The sequence below is a fragment of the Chrysochloris asiatica genome, unplaced genomic scaffold (assembly GCF_000296735.1).
Source record: "Chrysochloris asiatica unplaced genomic scaffold, ChrAsi1.0 scaffold00004, whole genome shotgun sequence".
Classification (NCBI taxonomy): domain Eukaryota; kingdom Metazoa; phylum Chordata; class Mammalia; order Afrosoricida; family Chrysochloridae; genus Chrysochloris; species Chrysochloris asiatica.
In genome coordinates this window covers 4,973,207-4,995,551 of record NW_006408522.1, presented here as the reverse complement: position 1 = coordinate 4,995,551, position 22,345 = coordinate 4,973,207, and the positions used below count along the sequence as shown (strand labels likewise).

Here is a 22,345-nt window from a genome sequence, read left to right as displayed (position 1 = left end):
TCTTGGAAACCCTATACAGGGTCATTATGAGTCAGAGTAAATCAACGTCACTTAACAACAAAAACAATTACTATTAAAATTAATTCCACATTTCTCCAACTATATCACACAATAACAAAGCAAATAATATCTTATCGTACTATCTTTAAGAAAGACTCAGATGAAATACTACTTTGACCTTTAGTCCTCAATACTAGTAATATATTTAACTTATAAATATTAGTAACATATTTGAATTGTAAAATTTAAGTTTTTTGTCTAAGTCTTTAAATGATTACTGTGAAGAATTATTCCATAATTCTCTACTTCAGCTTTCCTATCTATAAAATGGGAATGATACTCATCTCAACAAGAGTTGTATATAACTGAAAATTATAAAGGTTTTGAGCAAAGTATTTGCTAAAATGTTAATTATTTTCAAGTCCTACACTTGCATTGTTCTAGAGATTTATAACAATTTCCTATATGCCTCAACTTAAATAATTTTAGTTTTTATTGTGATTTACGTGTTAGTTTACATGGGTGAACATTATCTTCACATTTATCCTATTATACTTTGTTTCATTGCAATGATCACGGTCCCCTGCATGAATCATCAAACACCCAAAGGGTACACCCCACACTCCTACACCTGGCCGCCAGCACACAACCCCTCTCTCTCCCTGAGTCCAGAGTCCCCAGCTGCTCCTTCCATCCATGTCATTGCCTCTGCCTCCAATCCTAGTGTCACTGCGTCTCCAGACACAGTCTCGAACTTCGCTTTTCTCCCTTGACGGTTCCAGGGATCTCCGCTCCTGGACTGCAAAATCAGCCACTCTCCTCCTTTTGTTACCAAACATTTACATTTACCTTTCCAACTCACTGTCAGACCAGATAGCAATCATTCCCTATTGAACCACAGGAATCCTTTTCCCCTCACCTTTTTACCAACCCCATCCAGACAGGTTGGAAGCAATTCAGTGGAGGGTCTACGATTCCCTTTGTCCTCTGGAGCTAGGTTGCCTATTGAAAGCTTGTAGGCCAGTCACTTCTTGCCTTTGTAGTCCCCCCATTTTGGGTAGCCAATGTCCAAGTTCCCCCTCCCTGTCGACTCTGTGTACCAAGGGGGTGGGAATGATCCTCACTCTAGAGATTTGTCTGCTCCTATGTCATACTGCATCCACAAGCATAAGCCAAGATCATCCACTTACAGTGGGTTATTGCTTTTTTTGTCCCCCCTCTTCTTTCTTCCTCTAGTCGTGTTCTGATCATCCAGCCACTGATGCCATGGCAGTCACATGGGTACTATCTGCAAGTGTGGGTGTTCTTGTGTACCACCCTCACTTTATATCAGCTGTTTGCTTCACACTCCATTCTAGTCCTCTGGGGTCATGTCCCTGGCCCTGGGCCCAAGAGTCTCCAGGTCTCGTCAAACTGGTGGCTAACTAGGTCTCAATCCAGGTTAACAGGAGTCTATTGAATGTGGTCAGATTTAGTTCACAACTTCATTGATGTTTTTCCCCCTCATCCCCTTATCGGTGACCAGTGTGGTCAGCAGCAGGACCATATGCCTGCTAGTGTATTCCATTTGAGTTTCAGTCTTGGAAGGGGGTTCGCCTTGAGGGGACCTGACCACTTGCCTTGATGGCTCCCTGGGAAACAACTTGATTGTTGAACAAATGCACTTGTTGAAAAATACACTGTCTTCTTAAATTTAGGTCTTCTATAAGTGGAAGATCTGTGGAAATGGTGGAAGGAGGGAACGGTGGTAAGAAGAGGCTGGAATGGGAGTATCTATGTGCCTTGTCAGAGCAAACTCTTCTCATCTCAGCATCTCGCACTCTCTCCAGGGTGATACTGTCTGCAGGTCATCTAGGTCAGATCAAGCACAGTTTGACAATACTGCCTCTGGGAGTGAGGCACTTCCAAAAATATATGCATTGAAAAATATATCGATTGTGCTACAAAGGTATTGTTGATTTGGTTTGCAAAAAGCAACCAAATTTGCAACTAGCAATACATGTTTATAAAAACTACACCTAAAAACAGTAGAAGCAGCGAGGAGCAGCAGAACTTAAGATAGCACTAGAGAAATAGTATAACTGCCTGTCCCCTATCCAGTTGCCAGGGAAGTTGGCAGAACTTAATGTAATTTATTAGACTAGCAATGTTGTTGTTGTTGTTTAGTGCCGTCGAGTCGGTTCCAACCCATAGCGACCCTGTACAGGGTTTCCGAGGCTGTAAATCTTTACGGGAGCAGAACGCCTCATCTTTCTCCCACGGAGCGGCTGGTAGTTTCGAACTGTTGGCCTTAAGGTTCGCAGCCCGATTCGTAACCACTACGCTACCAGAGCAATACATTTTGATAACCCAAACTTTTCGATAGTCTGTGGAGTTCTGGTGTGACACTACAGGCTAAGAACTGGACTGGTAATTGCAAGGTTGATGATTCAAACCCACCAAGCTGCTCCTCAGAAATGCAATACAGAGTCATTATGAATCGGGACTGACTTGACAGCACTGAACAGCAATAACAGTGGAAGGCTAAGGAGCCTGGTGATGCAGTGGTTTAGTGCGGTTAACCTAAAGGTTGGTAGTTTAAACCCACCAGCTGCTCTGTGGGAGAAGTATGTGGCAGCCTGCTTCCTAAAAGATTACAGTCTTAGAAACTCTACAGGGAAACTCTGTTATGTCCTGGAGGGTGATTATGAGTTGGCATCAACTCCCCAGGTCTCATCAACTCGATGGCAATGGCTTGGTTTTCTGAGTTTAGAGGAAGGTTGCATTCTTCAAAAGTGCTGCCAGAGACACTCCGATTGGCTCCAAATTTAATCTAAAGAAAACTCCTCCAGCAGGACACAGGTAAAACGCCATTCAACTGAATCCACTGTGCTCTAGGGACACAGGTCAGAAGATGAACTGTCTGATTAACTGTGGAGCTTTTTCCTTATAAAATTATTACTTACATATTATTTCCAATTATGAAGTAAACATGGTGATTGTTAATACTAGAGCATTGTTTAAAAACAACATACAAGATGTTATCACATGCAACTATAGTGAGAAAGGGCTGGCAAAATATTTCTGTAAAAGACAGCTTTGTGAGTCATACAGCCTTTGTTGAAACTACACAAGTCTGACACATAGCATGAACACAGCAGTCACAGACATTATTTAAATATAAGGTGTTATTGTTGTTATGTGCCGTGGAGTTGGTTCTGAATCATAGCGACCCTGTACAGGGTTTCCGAGGCTATAAATCTTTACGGGAGCAGAAAGTCTCATCTTTCTCCCGTGGAACAGCTGGTAGTTTCGAATTGCTGACCTCGCAGTTCGTAGCCTGATTTATAACCAGTATGCTACCAGAGCTCCTTATAAGGTATAAGGAGCTAATAAAGCTTTATTTATAAAACAAAGCTAATAAAGCTTTATTTACAAAAGGAGTCAGATGATGGCAATGAGTGTTAGCCTTTTCTAGATTTTCTTTTTTCTCTTTATACACTAACATACACATATGTGTGTAGACACACATATAAAAACAGGGCTAAATTTTACATGCAGTTTGGTAATTTGCTTTTTTCATATCACATCACACCCAGAGATCTCCTGGCACTGTGTGAAAATATAGTATTTGTTCAGTTAATGTTGAACTGATGTTGTTTAGTTAGGTGCTGTCGAGTTGGTTCCAACTTATAATGATCCTATGCACAATAGGGCAAAACACCATCCTCACAATTGTTACGTTTGAACCCATGTTGCTGTCACTGTGTCTATCGACTAATTGGGGGGGGGGGTTGTCTTCTTTTTTGCTGATCTTCCACTTTACCAAGCATGATGTCCTTCTCTAGGGACTGGCCCCTCCTGACAATATGCCCAAAGAAAGAAAGATGAAATGTCACCATCCTTGCTTCTAAGGAAAAACCCAGCCATGTTTCTTCCAAGATAATTTTGTTTGTTCTTCTGGCAGTCCACAGTACTTTCAATATTCTTTACCAACACCATAATTCAAATGCACCGATTCTTCTTTGGTCTTCCTTATTTTCACTGTCCGACTTTCACATACATATGTGGCAAATGTAAATACCATGGCTTGTGTCAGGTATACCTTAGTCCTCAAACTGACTTCTTTGCTATTTCACACATTAAAGAGGTCTTATGCAGCTGATGTGCCTAATACAAGTGCAATCCATACAGAAGGATGTAGTCTTCTATCTTCATCAGCAAACATTTCAAGTCTTCTTCATTTCCAGTAAGCAAAGTTGTGTCATCTGCTTATCACGGCTTGTTAATGACTCATCCTTTGATCCTGATGCTACGTTCTTCTTCATTGTACTAGTTAGGGTTCTGTGTCAACTTGAGTGGGCCAGAATTCCCAGTTGTTTGGCAGTGGATAGTTAATTTATGATGATTGGCTATGAGTAGCCAATCAATTGAAAGGATGTTTCCTTGGGGGTGTAACCCACTCCCAATATAATGGACATGCGGAAAAGTCTATCTCTCTCTCTCTTCCTCTGGGGACTTAGGACTCCATGATTCTAAGTCATTTCTTTGATATAAACTTCTCTTTATAAGTTTCACTGGTTTTGTTTCTCTAGAAAACCTGGCCTAAAACATTCGTATTATCCAGCTTCTCCAATTATTTGCTCAGCATACAGATTATATAGGTAAGGCGAAAGGATACAACCATGATGCAAACCTTTCCTAATATTAAATCATTCAGTATCCTCTTGTTCTGCTGAAATGACTGCCTCTTGATCTACGTATAGATTCCTCAAGAGCACAGTTTAAGAGTTCTGGAACTACCACTTTCTGCAATGTTATCTGAACATTAGTTTGTTATGATCCACACAAGTCAGATGGCTTTGCATAGTCAATAAAGCACAAGCAAACCTCTTTGTGGTATTCTCTGCTTTCAGCCAAGATCCAGCTAATATCAGCAATGATATCCCTCATTCCATGTCTTCTTCTGAATCTAGCTTGAAGTTCAAAACTATTTTTGAATTATCATCAGCAAAATTTTACTTGCATGTGATATTATTGAAATTATTCAATGATTTCTGTATTCCATTGGGTCACCTCTCTTTAAAATGAACACAAATATGGATCTCTGCCTATTAGTTGGCCAGGTAGCTGTCTTCCAAATTTCTTGGGATACACAAATGGACCTCAAGTGCTGAATTAACTTGTTAAAACATTTTAATAAAGATAGTTGCTCTGAATTGCAAGTTACTAATGAACATTCTAAAACTGCATTCTCAAATACAGTAGTCATTGTTCTGTAGGTGTAAAATATATACCAAACTTCAAAGACTTAGTAAAAAATAGAAGAATGTGAAATATCTCATTAATAATGTTTATATTCACTACAGGGTGAAATCATTTACATATTTTAGGTTAAATAAAATACATTACTTAAAATTATTTTATCTCAACATGGTTACAAGAAAATTTTAAACGACATAATGTTGTTTATATTAGATTACTATTAGCCAGCACTGTTCTAACAGAACACTTTCTTTTGTTTTAGGTACTTATGAATTTCTGAAGGATATTTATCTGGAATTGGATTCACTGGATCAAAAAGTATACATATTTTAAGATTTAAGATGATATGTACACATTATCATTTGAAATAATTCTATTTCATTTTTTACCAGTAGTGTACAGAGAAGTCAGCCAATACCAACATCACTAAATTTCAAAAACTGTGCAAATGTGATAGAAAAAAATGAATATAATTTAAAAATCCATTGAGGTTTTATTTTTATCAGAACTATATAAACAAATTGTACAAATAATTATATCTGAATAGCATGTGCCTTGAACGTTCATTTTTAGACATTACATTCATATTGTTGCTGTTAAGTGCCATTGAATGGGTTCTGACTCACAGTGATTCTGTGTAGTGTTTCTGAGGAGTGATTGGTGGGTTTGAACTGCTGACTTCATCCTACATCACCCACACCAGGACTCTGTTACGTACATAGGCATACTTTTTCCATCCTTCTATTCTCCCATTATAGTTTATGTTACTATAAAAGCTATTCACGGCTAAGCCATGGAGTACATCATGGTTATCTTTGCTTTCCTACAAACCTGATTATTTTCGTTGGAGTTAATCATTAATTTCAAATTTTTATTTTTACCTCATTAAAAAATATGTATTAATTGCTATTCACTAATTGGAATCCTGGTGTGGCACTGTAGGATAAGCACTCGACTACAAGGTCACTTGAACCACAAGGTTAGAGGTTCAAACTCACCAGACACGCCTAAGAAACCGTACACAGGGTTGCTATGAGTTGGAACCAACTCAATGGTATTTAACAACAATTCACTAACTGTACCCCAACTTCCTGCTACTTTTCTAAATAGTTTTTCTCAAAATGCTTCTACATCAACATACTAGAGATTTAATCATTTTGGTGAAACTGCTCTGAGTCTCCTGACCACCTTGGTTAAGGACAGGCTGTGCTCTTCTACTGATGTATTGCTGTCATTCTGGGATCTTTGAACTACTACTTGTGATTCTCTTTGCATCTTTTCCAGTGTTGGATCTCCAGTTTCCTGGAGCCACATAATTCTCTTTCTTGGTTTACTCCCTCATTCTTCCTGTAGCTTCATAAAAAAAAGGGTATATGAGAAGTATAAATTTTGAGAACAGAGTTTTGAAAACATCTTTATTCTATACTCACATCAAACTGACATTTAGCTAAGCATAGAATTTCAAATAAAAAATCATTTTCCTTCAGGATTTTGAAGGCATTATTCATTGTCTTCTATCTTCCAGTATTACAGCTGAGATATCTGAAGCTCCATTAGTTTCTTATCCTTTCTTTGCTTGTGAATATTTCTACTTTCTGGGGAACTTCCAAACCTCTATTGAAGTTTCTTTCTTTCTTTCTTTTTAATTATGAATTGGGTAAAGGTTTAAAGAGCAAACCAGTTTTTAGTTGTTGTTTTTTTAATTGTGAATTGAGTGAAGGTTTGCAGAGCAGATCATAAGTTTTACATTCAACAAATCATATGCTTTGCTTCATTACATAGGTGCAATCCCCATCATGCTCCAAGAGTTAACAGCATTTACCTCAATTTACTTTAACCACTGCATTCTTCCCTGTGTCCCCCACCACCCCCATCTTTCCTCTGCCAAGCTCCCTCCAATTGTACATTGCCTGCTCCGTCACACATGTCAACACGTGTCTACCCTCTAGCGCATGCATCATTTCCTCCTCCCCCCTAAACCAAAAGCAAATCAGTTTTGCATTAAAAAATTAATACACGTTTTGTTTCATGTCACTGACTGCAATCCCTACAACATAGCATCACTTATCCCACTTCCGGTGTTTTCCATTTCTGTTCCTTTTTCTTTCTTAATCCTTCTGAACTTTGTCCATGGGCAAATGCTGCCCTTTTGATCTCAAATGGTTGATTATTCTAAGAAGTTAGCACCTCCCTAGTATGGTTGTTCTCCTTATAGACTTGTCTATTGCTTGCCTGAAAATTGAGTCATGGGGGAAAAGGTGTGTGAGTACAGTTCCAGGCCTGCAGGGTGACTAAGGGTCATAGTCTCAGAGATTAATCTAGTCTCTACCCAACCAATAAACCTGGTCTTTTTTATGATTTTGAGTTTTGTTCCACAATTTTTCTCCCACTCTACTCCGGACCATCTACTGAGATCCTGTTTAGAGCAGTTGACAGTGGTCACCAGGAGTTTTTCATTTCAGCTTACCATTTTTAAAATTCCTATGAGCTCTCTCACTCCTTTTTGTTGTTGCTGAACATTTTATCGTGGTTTGGGTGCAATTTTACAGAGCACATTCGTTTTCCATTCAGCGATCCATCCACATTCATGAAGTTAGTTACAATCCCCTCAGTGTAGCAGCACTCTGCCAGTGTCTTCCCTGGGTCCCCCATTTCCATTCACCCATCTTTCCTGTCTTCTGAACTTTCTGAAAGACAAACGCTCCCCTTCCTTAGGAGCACATTCCTCATGGGTAGAGCATTCCTTTTGCAATAGCATCCTAAATAATTTGTTGCAAAATACTACACAGTTGTAATATCTTTTGTCTCTTTACCATACGAGTGTATTAATAACAAGGGTATTTTGTTGTTGTTATTTATTTGCTCTGATCTCTTTCTTAGTAAAGCCTTTTCTCAGATGTCTGATAATCCTTGAGTGTCACACATGTAAGTTGGGGACTGAAAATGTAAGTGACACTGTGTGTATATGGGTAAAATGTGCCAACTATGGGTCTTATTATAGGATAACCTGGCGGGGCCATTTCACTGGGGAAACCCTGTTGTCCATAAGCTTCTGACACACTATATGAGAAAAGCAGGCAGTCAATATGCACACATTCATTTAATCTTCCTGCTTTTAGTCAACTACTCTGCCCTCCAACTATATTCAGATACTCTCTGTTTTCTTTTCTCCAGGTAACAAACCTTCAGTCTTTATTGGAAAGGGGATAGAATCTAGGGATCTACTGCTTCTTAAACAGACTCAACCAACTTCCATGTTTAACATATATCCCTCTCCTGAGCCTTTTGAGGATGCCTCAGAGTATAAAGGCTGAATTCCCAGTTTCGCCCTTTACTGGCTTCAGATTCTCCTGGAGACTGCTAAGTCATTTAAAAGCTGTTCACCTGCTTTCCAGTTTCCAAAATTTAGTTGTTATTGCCTCCTGTTTCCTTCATTCATTTAAGGATTTATGCCCCCCCGCCTTTTTTTCAATCCCTCTACCACTCTTTTGAGAAGGTGACAGATCTGTGTGTACAACCTGTCATCTTAAGGACACTCCAGTGAGGTCTGGGAATAATGTGATCTTTCAATCACTCCTTGTAAAAGCACATCCTAGACCGTCAAACCTGTCAAGAAGCACTTCTACATGCAAAAGACCTGTCTGTATCTTTATAAAAATTCGGTAGCTATGGGTTCACTTGTGTGCCCCAAATATTTAGGTTAAGATTATTAAAACAGTCAAATATAAGTAATATAAGAAAAGTTAACAGACACATTCCAAATAACCCAAGTAAGTCAGAAGTAATTATCCAAGACCACATTTATTCTCGGGAGGAAAGAAAGGAAGAAAAATAAAAGCCAGTGGACTTGTACCAATCGTCAGACTCACCTTATCATGCTCTAAGGCACATATCACAGAAGGAGCTATCCCCCAAAACTTATTTTCTACCTTTCAGGTCTTTACAGTTCATAAACTCGATTCTATCATGATGTTATTTTTATGGTTTATCATGAGTTGTAGAACTACGGTTTTCTAGGTTGCAGAACTACTGTTAATGAGAAACCAGTACAATAAATCATACAAATGTTTCTTAGTCAGTGACAATAACCAGCAATTATCTCCCCAAGTGAATCTTACTCAATTTCACCTAAGCAGAAAATCAGCACAGATAAAAATTATGATAGAAGCAACTCACTTTTGCTGTAAAGTTTATAGTCTAAAGGAACCAAAGTTTCAAAAGCATGCCAACATTCTACCAGCCAAGCTGGCAAGCCCATAATAAGGCAGTAAGTACCTGTACTGATCCCCCATGGCGGTCTGCAGCCAAGTGAGACGTCAGGTACGAGGTATTGGTCTGCCGGCTGGGCTGGATTTCCCACTCTCCTCGGCGCTCTGATGATGCAGTCTGCTCAGGCATTAGGAAGCATGAGAGCAAGATAGGGAAGGAAAGGTGAAGCAGCAGCAAGCCACAACAAAATCAAATACATTAGTGTCCCTGAAGGTTTTGTTAATGTCTTGGATTTTAAACCAACAATTACTCGCAAAGCACTAAGAAAAAGTTAGCTTGGCTAACAAATTCATTTCAGCCTAATCAACCAATACATGGCAGTTTACAGAGCACAACGTCTTCACCAAGCTACAGAAAAGCAATGATCACCAAAAGAGGGGGGAAAAAAATAGAGTAGAAGTTGGAACCACCTTTTAAGTTTCTGTATTAATTTCACTGGACAGAGGAACAGTCATACTTATAAATCATTCACTACATAAAGATCTATCTGACTAAAGAGCCGTAAATACCGAAAATTCTCAGCATTAAGAATCAAGGTAATATGTCTCCTTCCTTAAACAGAAAATCCACTATTCTCATCATTAACATCTCCATAAGACTTTCTATTGAAACCAAACAAGCAGTGGCAGTGACTGGAATATGCTTTCTCTTCTAATAGCTGGAGCAAAATCTCTTCAAAAGCAAGTTCACATGTCAAGAATATTAAAAGATGGAGGAAAAAAACAAAGCTATAATGTTTTTCTGCTTCATTTACCTAATCGTCTCTAGGCTGGAATTAGAAAGGGCTCAATTGACATGATTACTATTAATTACTTTCTTCCAGAACACAAAAGGTAGACCTTTCCCAGCAATTCAAAAGTTCTTTGGGCTCTGCTTTCCCCTTTGCTGTTACTCTCTTCACTTCTCCTTCACCTGGTATTTAGCTGTCATACTATTCTGGTCTTGCTCATATATGATTTTTGTCTGAAAAATCTGTACCTCTTCCCCTGTGCCAGATGGCTGAGGAGGTGTTAACACCACGATGCTCAGCTGTAATAGTCCTAAGGCTCTACAAAAATGAAAAATGAGTAGTCAGAGAGGCAGCAATGAGGGATTAGTAAATCAAATTTTAATTGCTGCATATATAAACAACAGCAGGGGTTGGGATGTGATGATACTGCCGCACTGCATGAAAACCAGCAAGGATGTAGAAATGTTCACAGCTACAAATGTTGTATTCTATACATAAAAATAAAAAAATAATAGGGAAATAATGGTTTGAGGTTGTGTGTTCACTCTCCCCTTATGTATCTTATCAACAAAAGTTATTTAAGGCTCACTCATAAGTCACTATAATACGAAGAGGCATTTCTCATAAAAAAGAGAGTCTTGTACATTAACTAGAACTTACTCATTTCGATTAAGGTTTAAGAAGTCACCTGGGTAGCAGCCCTGTAAAGGATCCTGGCCATGTTTGCTCTGATATTCAAGAATTGAGTATAGTGTAAAATTTGTTTGCTATGTGATCTTAAAAAAGAAGGATTTGGTTTTACTGCTAATTGCATAAGTCATTTAGTGTTGTCTGGAGTTCTAGGAAACATGCTTAATGCGATTACTTCTCTTATGAATGTTGTCTGTTTTGTATTTGCTTTTAAGGTAGACAAAATTGAAAATGGCAGGCAACATATATAAAATACACACATGCTTTTAATTTTAAGGTTAAAGAAACTCTGGACAGCTGATCAACTATTATTTCCATTTTTACTGAAATACATATCAGAACTGTGGTTTGATCCTATTATCTAAATAAACAACAAATTGTTTATTTAGTTTGAATGAATATAAATAAATATAATTTGTTTGATAATAACAAATAAAGAATTTGTTGGAAGCATTCAGATTTTAGTTTAACTGAAAATAACAAGACATTTTTCAAAGGTCTAAAAGTCACATTCAATCTCCATCCTCAAAGTTGTTGTTCTTATGTGCCATGGAGTTGGTTCCAACTCACAGCGACCCTGTACAGGGTTTCTGAGGCTGTAAATCTTTATAGGAGCAGAAAGCCTCATCTTTCTCCCGCGAAACAGCTGGTAGTTTTGAACTGCTGACCTGAAGGTTCGCAACCCAATTCATAACTGCTACACTACCAGAGCTCCTTATTCTCAAAGTAGTGTATGATTTATCTTTTAAAGAAAGAAACATAATGTTAACATTCCAGACTATTTCATAAATATTTCCACCGTGACAATGGAAGAACACACCATACCATACTACCATCCTCTATTGCCTTCTATATCCACTGAAAGCTGAAAAACCAAGTGACAAAGATGAACCTGAGGGTTGCTGGTTTATTACTTTGGGAACTACGTTTCATCAAAATGCAAACTCTACGGCTACTCTTTTCTGGAACTTAAGGGCTTGGACTAATATATCGACACCGATGCAGGTAAGAGTAGATAAGGCCATTTGCCAGTTTGGGAAAAGTGACTTAGTGCCGAGGAATTAGATAACACCAAGGATTGCTGACATCTGTATTCTGTAAGTTTAATTTCCCCTGAAGTGTATTCTGTACACAGAGGCTATGATTAAATATGATCAGATGCTGATATTTAGAAAGGCAACAGTACACTAGCTACACTCAGCAAATCAGTAAGAGAGCCTTTCATTCTTAAAGACCACTCATGCACACACAACTAAAAGGCAATCAGTAATGTCCAAGAGTAGAAGAGTCATTCAGCAACATCAATTTCTCTGCATTACTTGAAAGGTAAAGGCCCACATGAAGTCAATCCCCAAAGGCAGGAGTTGGAACCTCAAGCGGTGGTAACTCCTTGGGGGAATGCTTGAAAATCTTCAATTGTGAGTACACAGCCTGCAAGGATATACTTAATTTACTATGCAGTAGGTGAATGTGGAAAGAAACAATATAGCAGCAATCCAGCACAGCATATCAAAGGCAAAACTAACAACAACAACAACACTGTAGAGAATAAATAGAAAATTGATGAAAACCACCACCTGTAACCATGGCAGAAGAAATCTCTCCCAGAAATCATCTAGTAGGGATTAATGGTTAGATTGTCGGGAGATCTACACTAAAACAAAGTCAGGGAAACAGTCTGAAAAGGTCTCACATATCATCCCATCTGTGGCTTAAAAATTACTTCAAGTTCTTACTGGAGATAGCGCTATAGTTCTGAAGCACAAGGAGGGCAAGTATCTTTCTTATTCTAACAACAACAAAAAACTCCACCACATTTAATTCATTTAAAACTAGTTTTGAAAAATTACTTTTGATAACACTTAAAAACCTCATCTACGTTATGGCTTCCAACATACTCATCTATACAGAATATTTTGTCCTCTAATGAGAGGTTGGCAGTTCAACCTCACCAGCTGCTCCCTCAGAAACCCTATACACAGTCGCTATGGGTTGGAAACGACTTGACAGCACTTAACAACAACAACAATGTTTGTCTTTAAGGTCTAATTTTTGTCTTAAACTATAATTGTTGTTAGGTGCTGTCAAGTTGGTTACGACTCAAAGAAACCCTGTGAAGGTCGCAATGAGTCGTAATCAAGGCTGTAAATCTTAGCGGAAGCAGAAAGCCTCATCTTTCTCTCTTGGAACTGCTGACAGGCTGACAGATCTCAACCTTGTAGTCAGCAGTTGAGCACTTATCCTACAGCACCACAAGCACTCCTCAGCTATAACTGTTCTTGTTGAATACTGTTGGGTTGGCTGTGACTCACAATAACCCTGTATAGGGTTTCCAAGGAGCAGCTGGTGGGTTTAAACTGCCAAATTTGTGGTTTGCAGTCCAGTGCTTAACCAACAGTGCCACATCAGGAGTCCCAACTATAATTAGCAAGAAAACTGAAAAGTACTAAAAAGTTAGTAATGAATACATTAGAACCCATTCTGTCTTATCATACTTGTAAAGGAAAATGTTTGGTGTGATGTAGTTCATGTAGTAAGGATGATATGGAGGAAGAAAGAATGGGGCAGAAAGAACAGTAATTATTTTAAGAAAAAAAATTTTTGGTTTATTGTTTTGACAGATAGGGAAAAAAAAAAAAAGGCAAAATTATTACAGTGTATTGAGCCAGAACTAACTTGACAGTACTTAACAACAACACACATAGGCAAAATTTAAAAATTCCTCCTCTGAAGCTTATGAAATGGAATCAATTTTCTGTTGATTATTTCATGTCATGTATACAGTGACTTCCTGAATTCTAAAACTTGGTTAAGTATCAGAGATGTTTAAAAAGCAAAAATTACCTAGAATATTGTTTGTATGTATGAAACATACATAGCACACACAGAAAACTAACTTGTGAGTTTGCACAGTTTGTAAAAAAAGAAAAAAGTATAATGTGAACAAAAACTAAAGTATTACAGGACTCCTGGTGTGGTGCTGTAGGATCAGCACTGGGCTGTTAACCACAAAGTGGTGGTTGGTGGTTATATGCCGTGGAGTTGGTTACAACTCATAGTGACCCTGTACAGGGTTTCCAAGGCTGTAAATTTTTACAGGAGCAGAAAGCCTCATCTTTATCCCATGGAACAGCTAGTAGTTTCGAACTACTGACTTTGTGGTTCGCAGCCTGATTTGTAACCACTATGCTATCCACCAGCTGCTCCTTGGAAACCCTATACAGGGTCACTATGAGTCAAAACTGACTCAACAGCACTTAACAGCAACAGGCTCAATAGTATGCAGGCCCAAAGACAGCAGCAACAATTCTGTGAAGCTTTAGGAGCCATCCTACAGGTTTACAATTCTGTACTCAAACACTGCCCTATCTTCACTCAAAATGGTATGACACCTCCCTAAGGAATGGCGATTTTCCTAGGCAGGATTTAAACAGAATCATCAATCTTTTCTTACAAAGACACACCTCAAAATACAGTGTGTCTGCTAAAATACAGACAAGACTGCAAAGTACACAACGGTCTATTTCCCACTTCCCACTAAAATTCCTGAGAAGCAGAGACAAAACAATGTCTGACTTTCTGAAAAGCTAAGGATGCATGTGGAAAGCACATAAAATTTAGGCCTGTGGATAAATGATAAGAATTGGATGGGCAACAGTCGGGATTATGGGCCACAGGCAAACCATTAAGTTAGACCTCCATTCTAGATAAAAAGATCTTCCACAGGTACATAGCCTTACCTCATTTTTTAATATGGAAAAGGCAGCAAAATTTCCATCTTATTCTAGGAATACTAGTCAACGGAATAAAATATTGATGAATGCACAAATTGAAGAAAATTTTTAATATGGCACAGAGAATTAAGAGCAAAGGTGAACATCAGAAGTTAAGAAAGAGGATTTATGTTAATTTTCACTGTCTCCCTTAGAGTTGTTGTTGTTAAATACCATGGAGTCGGTTCCAACTCATAGTGCCCCTGCACAGGGTTTCTGAAGCTGCAAATCTTTACGGGAGTCGAACGTCTTATCTTTCTGCCATGGAACAGTGGGTAGTTTCGAACTGCTGACCTTGAGGTTAGCAGCCCGATTTGTAACCACTACGCTACCAGAGTGCAGGCAGCATATTAGGACATTTTTCACAAGACAGGAGTTAGCTCTGAGCGCACTCCCCTGACCCTTCAACTAGCAAATCTTGAACCTCACTGAGAACTAAGGGGTTCTCTGTAAAAGGAAGGAGAATGAGAATTAATCAGCCTTTGGTTTTTAAAAGGCTACAGAAACTTGTGTTTTTAATACTGAGATATTCGTTTTATGAATATCTCTGACAATTTTGGCTATTTAGCAGTCTGATCTACTCTCCCCTATGGGAAAACAATAGTCATAAATGAGCACAAGACCACTGAACCACATAGAACTATTTCTAAGGCAATTATATTCCTTAAATCTGTTTTCTTGGAGTCTAAAAACAAAAACAAATCCAGATCTACTTTTACTGTGGCAGACCTTCTTCAGAAGGCATCATGATTTACCTCTTTTACGTTTTATTGTTTATTATGTGTTTATAAGGTACTGAGCTGGTTTAAATATAGTTCAGCTGGAAGGATGAGGGATCAGCGTCACTGATCTTTGGTTCATATTTTCCTTCTTAGTCGAATTAGAGAATTTGTAAGGGAACGGCTCAGCTAAATAAAATCACAAAGAATAAACTCTTTCCTTTAAATATATGTGATGCATATGAAAACCCAGAAAAGAATAAGTGATGTTTGGGGATTCAATCTTATCAGGGGTAAAATATGGAATACTATGTTTGGAGCTCTGGTAGCGTAGTGGTTACAAATCGGGCTGCGAACCTAAAGGTCAGCGGTTCGAAACTACCAGCCACTCCGCGGGAGAAAGATGAGGCTTTCTACTCCCGTAAGGATTTACACCCTCGGAAACCCTGTACAGGGTCGCTATGGGTCGGAACCGACTCGACGGCACTTAACAACAACAACAAATGTTTGGTAGAATTTAAGACTTAACTGGTAATCACCAATGATTCTTTCTAACCTCAAAACAAGATCTGTTCTTCCTCACAGGCCAAGTTGCCCTCTCAGATACTCAAAGAAACCTACCAAATAAATTGGGTTAATGGGCAAAAAGAGATCAATCTGTATCTAATCTGCCAAACCAAGACAGTGTGTATTTGTATAGCATTTACCTAAGTTAAGGATCCCCACAAGCTTTTATGTTTTAAAGTTGGGAAAGAGCAGGAAGAGGGTTGTTATATATACATCCTTGTCAGCACAATACTCTATATTTAGTGTCCTCCACAAGCACTAAAACCTTAGAGAGTACATTATGTTGCACTCTAATATTAGATCTGTGGATACCAGCATGACTTACTCCTTGATTGAATTTTATCAGAAAATGTTAAGGAAGTTCTACCAGGTAAAAACAGGAGGTACCATTAAAGTTTTCATCCCCTCTTGATGGAGAAGTAACGCTGACTTCTTTAGAGAGGAAACAGTAAGGGAGGGATTTATCACCTTTGCAACTGGGAAGGGACAAAAATCAAAGATAAAATGATATAAAAGACCAACCCAATTAGGATCTTTCTAACAGGATCTAACTTTTAGAACTACTTATTCTATCCAAACTCATGGTTTAATTATAGTTGTTTACTTTCACTCCTGGTGTGATGCTGCAGGATAAGTACTAGACTGTAAACCACAAGGTCAGCAGTTCAAACCCACCAGTTACTCCTTGAGAACCCTATACAGACAGGGTCACTATGATCTGGAACCAACTTGATGGCACTTAAAGACAACAACCTAGGCAAAATTATGCTAAGAATATTTTGTTTCCTAAAGTACTTGCTATTAAAACTATTTTAAAAGGTAGGCCAAATACAAGTGAGTTTGAATACAGTTCTTTGGGAACAATACTTGGGATCTATTATTGCACCTAGGGACCAAACAATACCCACTTCAATATACCTATAATCTAGATCAGCAAAGCCAACTTTCCCCTGAATAGATAGATTCACATCAGGATGAAAGAGTAATTAATATAACTGTTTGGGCTTCCTTTTGCAGCAAGAACACCCCATGTTTTTACTTTTTTTGTGAACAACCCTCCCCACTTGAGGAGACAATCTAGCCACTAAAAAAGAAGCTCTTTATGGAAATAGAAAAGAAATAGTAAGAAAAGTTCAAAATTTACTTTTCATTAAAGTTTTAAGAGAAATCTATATTTAAAAGACTTGGTTTCATCTCTGTCCTTATTTGATAAATTCAATCATCATTCGTTTGTTCATTCAAACATACTTATTGAGTGCCTACTACATGCCAGACACTGTTTTAAGTGTTGTTGTTGAGTGCCATCGAGTCGGTTCCGACCCATAGCATCCCTGTACAGGGTTTCCGAGGGTGTAAATCTTTACAGGAGTAGAAAGCCTCATCTTTCTCCCGCGGAGAGGCTGGTAGTTTCGAACCGCTGACTTTAAGGTTGGCAGCCCGATTCGTAACCACTACACTTTGACCAGAGCGTAGGGATACAAAAGGGAACAAATCAGAAAAATCTGCCCTTACAGGGTTTACATCTGAGAAAGGCTGTTGTTATTGTTAAGTGCCATCAAGTCAGTTCTGACTCACAGCAACCCCAACTATAGGGTTTCTATCTTTTGGATAGCAGTACAGTGCTTATCCTATAGCGACAGGTAATGCCCTCCAAAGGTTAAATGTCCTATAATCAAAATCTTGGGATATGCTAAAACCAAGTCCTAAGCTGTGCTGATTCTTCTTCCTCCTCTTATATGTATGGGACCAAGCAGCTTTGTTCATTGACATGCCCACTCCTCTCCCACAACTCCTTGGCAGATATACATTACCATTAATGTCATTGCCATGCTTTGATGCCCAAGTCTCTCTCTAGTTGTTTCATTTTAAGCAAGTCACCCATAACCCCAATTTTTCCATCTCTAGTAACATTATTAACTGACTGGTATTTATTCTGGTGTGGCACTGTGGAATAAACCACTGGACTGCATGGTCAGTTTGAACCACAAAACTCACCAGCTGCTCCTAGGGAACCCTACACAGAGTTGCTGTGAGTTGGAACTGACTCTATGGCATTTAACAACACCAACAAATTTATCCATACTCAAAATCTCAGCAGAGGCTTTGAATCATCTTTCTCCTTCAGTCTGATATATATGTAAGATGCCAATCCTGGTATATTAAATCCCTCTATAATTTTTTGATTCTATTGCCTTTTCATTTTCATTACTATGAAGTCTATCTAGATGCTCTTGATTTTCAAAAGAATCCACTGACTTCTCATTGGCCTTTATGCTGGCTGCTTGGTACTAACCTTCTATGCCTACAAATTTCTAAAGCAAAGATTTCTTCCTATCACTCCTCTGTTCAAAAGCCATTCCTAGTCCCTACTGAAATTAAGCACCAGCTCTTCAGCCTAGCATTCCAGGAGATCCAATTATTTTCCTAGCTTTGTCACCTGGTGGTGGTGGTGGTGGTGTGCCCTGGAGTCAGATCCTATATAGGGTTTCCAAGGAGGGTTGGTAAGCTTGAACTACTGACCTTGCAGTTCAAAGTGACCTTGTAGTCTAGGGCATTAACCCACAGGGCCACACCAGGACTCCTCCTGTTGTTGTTATGTGCCGTGGAGTCGGTTGCGACTCACAGCGACCCTGCACAGGTTTCCGAGGCTGTCAATCTTTATGGAAGCAGAAAGCCTCATCTTTCTCCCGTGGGACAGCTGGTAGTTTCGAACTGCTGACCTAGGACACCTTTATTCACACCATATATTCTATCAAAGTAGGACTAGGTATAACATCTGCTGTTGTTCAGGAATGCATCCTTTCTGCTTGGAATGTCTCTTCCATCTTCACTTCATTCTTCCATGGACAATTCAAATGCAGCCTCTTTCATGAAACTCTTTGTCATGCTCAGACTAGCATGACAGAATTTCATGTAATTTCTTTCAATTTCTGGTAACAATGTATGATTTAGGCTGCTTACCTGTTCTGCTTATATTCCAGCATTTGGCTTATCTGCTTGTCAGTTCTTTGAAGACAAGGACACTCTTACTTATCTTGGTATCCCCTGACCATACTTTCACATAATAGGCCCTCAGTTCAGATTTACTAAGTCAAAGTTGCTGAGGAAAGATTTTTGATGTTATTAAGTGTCATCAAGTCAGTTCTGACCCACAGCAACCCTGTAAAGGGTTTCTGAGGAGTGGCTAGTAAGCTTGAACCATCGACCTTGTGGTTCAAACCAACTTTGCTGTCCAATGTATTAACCCATAGCACCATACACAACTGTCCTTAAAAGTAATGTTAATCTCTTAATTTCTTATTTTGCTGATTTCAAACTTTGAAAAGAATTAATCTAAAAAAAATCACAGTGCTCTCAATTCCTAGCGTCATAAAGGGACATAGTAGAGGCTGCAGCTGTTTTTGTTTTTGTTTTAAATCAAGATAAAAAAGCAACCCTGAAAATGGAACATAAGCAAAGAGACCACAAACTAAAACTGCATCAAAGTAGAACAGACACTAAAATCCATTTAACCAGTGCTGAAAGAATTCTACCCAACAAGTATCTAGGACCTTGCAAGAAGGGGGTATAAAATTTACATTAATGTGCAGAATTTGAATCCCTAAACAGGCAGGGGACACTAAAAACTCGAAAAAGAAATAAGTAAACACAAAAAAACAAAAACAAAACAAAAAGAGACTTTCCAGATTCAACTTTTCAAAATGAAGCTCGCTGTCTCACAGATGAGATTTTCCTAAACAATCACATACAGGAATCAAATGATCTTTCATTTAAAAATACACTAGGACTCATTGCACTTTAACCCTGATACAAATTTTCTGGCAATCCAGGTTTTCAATCACTACTTTCACCATAATTTAAAAATCCATCCAAAGCAACAGCACTGATTATGAATTCAAGGAAGACAAGGGAAATAAATGATTATTTGCCTGAAAGAAAAATATATTTTAATTCTAAATATAACACAAATGTGAGTGGGCATATATGATGATTGTGACTTCACTCACTACTTACATTATCTATTTTTTCTTCCCATATCTTTTCTATTTAAATACATTTCTATTGTTGCTCTGTTAAGTGCAATTCTGAGTGGGTTCTGACTCATAGCGACCCTGTACAAGGTTTCCAAGGAGTGGTGAGCTTGAACCATTGACCTTGTGGTTCAAACAGACCTTGCAGTCCAGTGCATTAACCCACAGCATCACACCTGGACTCCCTCATTTTCTATTATAGCATAATAAAACCCCATTATAGAATAATTTGGAGGAAATTACCCATAGTCTCACAACTTGCAACACCACCTGTTAATATTTTAGCATTATTTCCTTGATGATTTACTCATTTTTCCTTACCATATCAGGATGGCCAAATTTCGTCTCTCATACTGCAGACTTACTGTCAGGAGGGACCAGTCACTGGAGAGGATACCATGTTTGGTAAGGTGGAGGGTCAGAGAAGAAGAGGAAGACACCCAACGAGATGGACTGACAAAGTGGCAGCATCAATGGACTCAAGGGTGACAACAATTATGAGGTTGGCCCAGGACTGGGCAGTGTTTCGTTCTGTTGTGCATAGGGTTGCTATGAGTTGGTACCGACTAGATGGCACCTAACAACAACAACATTAGTACAAAAAGGAGTCCTGGTGTGGCGCTGTGGGTTGATGCGCCAGTCTACAAAGCCATTTGAACTGTAAGGTCAGTGTTTCAAGCTCAGCAGCTGCTCCTCGGAAACCCTATAGGGTTGCTATGGGTCAGAATTGACTCCACGGCAATTAACGACAAAAACAATTAGTACTAGAAAGGAGCTCTGGTAGCATAGTGGTTACGAGTCAGGCTGCTAACCTCAAGGTCAGCAGTTCAAAACTACCAGCCATTACCCGGGAGAAAGATGAGGCTTTCTGCTCTATGAAGATTTAGCCTTGGAAACCCTGTACAAAGTTGCTATGAGTCGGAACTGACTCCACGGCACACTATCACCACCACCACTAGTGCTAGAAGGAGCCCTGGTAGCACAGTGGGTTAAGAGCTGGGCTAACCTCAAGGTCAATAATTTGAATCCACCAGCTACTCTGCAGAAGAAAGATGATGCTTTCTGCTCCCATAAAGACATACAGCTTAGCAAACCCTATATGAGGTCAGTATGAGTCAGAGCTGACTCGATGGCACACAATATCCATCACCAAAGAGTCCTGGTATAACGCTGTAGGACAAGCACTGGACTGCTAACCACAAGGTCAATGGTTCAAACACAACAGCTGCTCCTAGGAAACTCTATATAGGCTCACTATGAGTCAGAATTGACTTGATGGCACTTAACAACAACAAAGGGGAAATCTCGGGACATCTGTAATTTTGCATTCTGATTGCTTCATTTTACACAGCGTAAACATTTTCATGTTGCTGTAAGTCTTCCTAAACATTATTTTAGCTGGCTACACAATATTCCATGAAATCAATGTATCAAAATTTAGTTTATCTATTATAGCCCAGCTTATTCAATAAAGAATTTGAGGGGAATACATAATCATTCCCATACCAGGATAGGTGGGTCACTTCTAAATTTTTACGATGTTTTATACACAAAACTTCATCTGCATTTTGAGTTGTTTTATTAGTATTGATTTCAAGAAGTATGAGGACAACCACACTGTCAAGTTCCTTTCTAAAGAAAGCATACCAATTTGCAAAGTCAATAGCAATGTGTGGACGGGTCATTTGACCTTTGCCCCCATTCAATTCACCTGCACTGGGGATTAGCCTTTAAAAAGGGGGGTTGGAGGTGGGGGAAGAACAATTGCAGAACAATGATCAGCAGTAAAATTATAAGCTTTAGCGATTCCTCTGATTAAGCAGGTTAACTAAGGACCCCAATTACCAACAACAATTTGCTAAACCTCATCTTTTTGTCCACCTACTCTCTTTAGTCTAAATCTTTTATACATAGCTTCTTTCCTTTGCACTTTTTTTTTGTTACCCACCAAGCTATACATTTTACCAAGAGGCCAAAAGTATGTATTTATTGGAGAATCTATCCGTATTAGTGCATGTACTTTATTTTGAGGATGTTATATGTATGCATGTATATGTCTAGGAATTATTCTTAACATATATGCATGTAAATCTGTCAGATTAACCCGGGGACAGGGGCAAAGGTTGGTGCTGGAGGCTCCAGTTCATGCCCAAGTCAGCTGGAAGTTCAAATTACTTAATCCGCAAGGATAAATAAGAACTGGCTAAGAGTTCCATACTAGATTAACATGAGACATACAGTGGGCTAACCCAGTGTTTCCGTAGATCCAGCAGTTCCTATGGGTGTTGTGGCAGATTACCTCAGGTCCTAACTCAGAGACAG

General features: G+C 38.8%; 1 protein-coding gene across 2 annotated transcripts in view; it reads right to left on the bottom strand.

Moving 5' to 3' along the window:
• Window positions 1-22,345, bottom strand: part of CSNK1G1 (casein kinase 1, gamma 1) — a 167,573-nt gene that overhangs the window by 20,977 nt on the left and 124,251 nt on the right. The gene's annotated exons all lie outside the window — the stretch shown is intronic.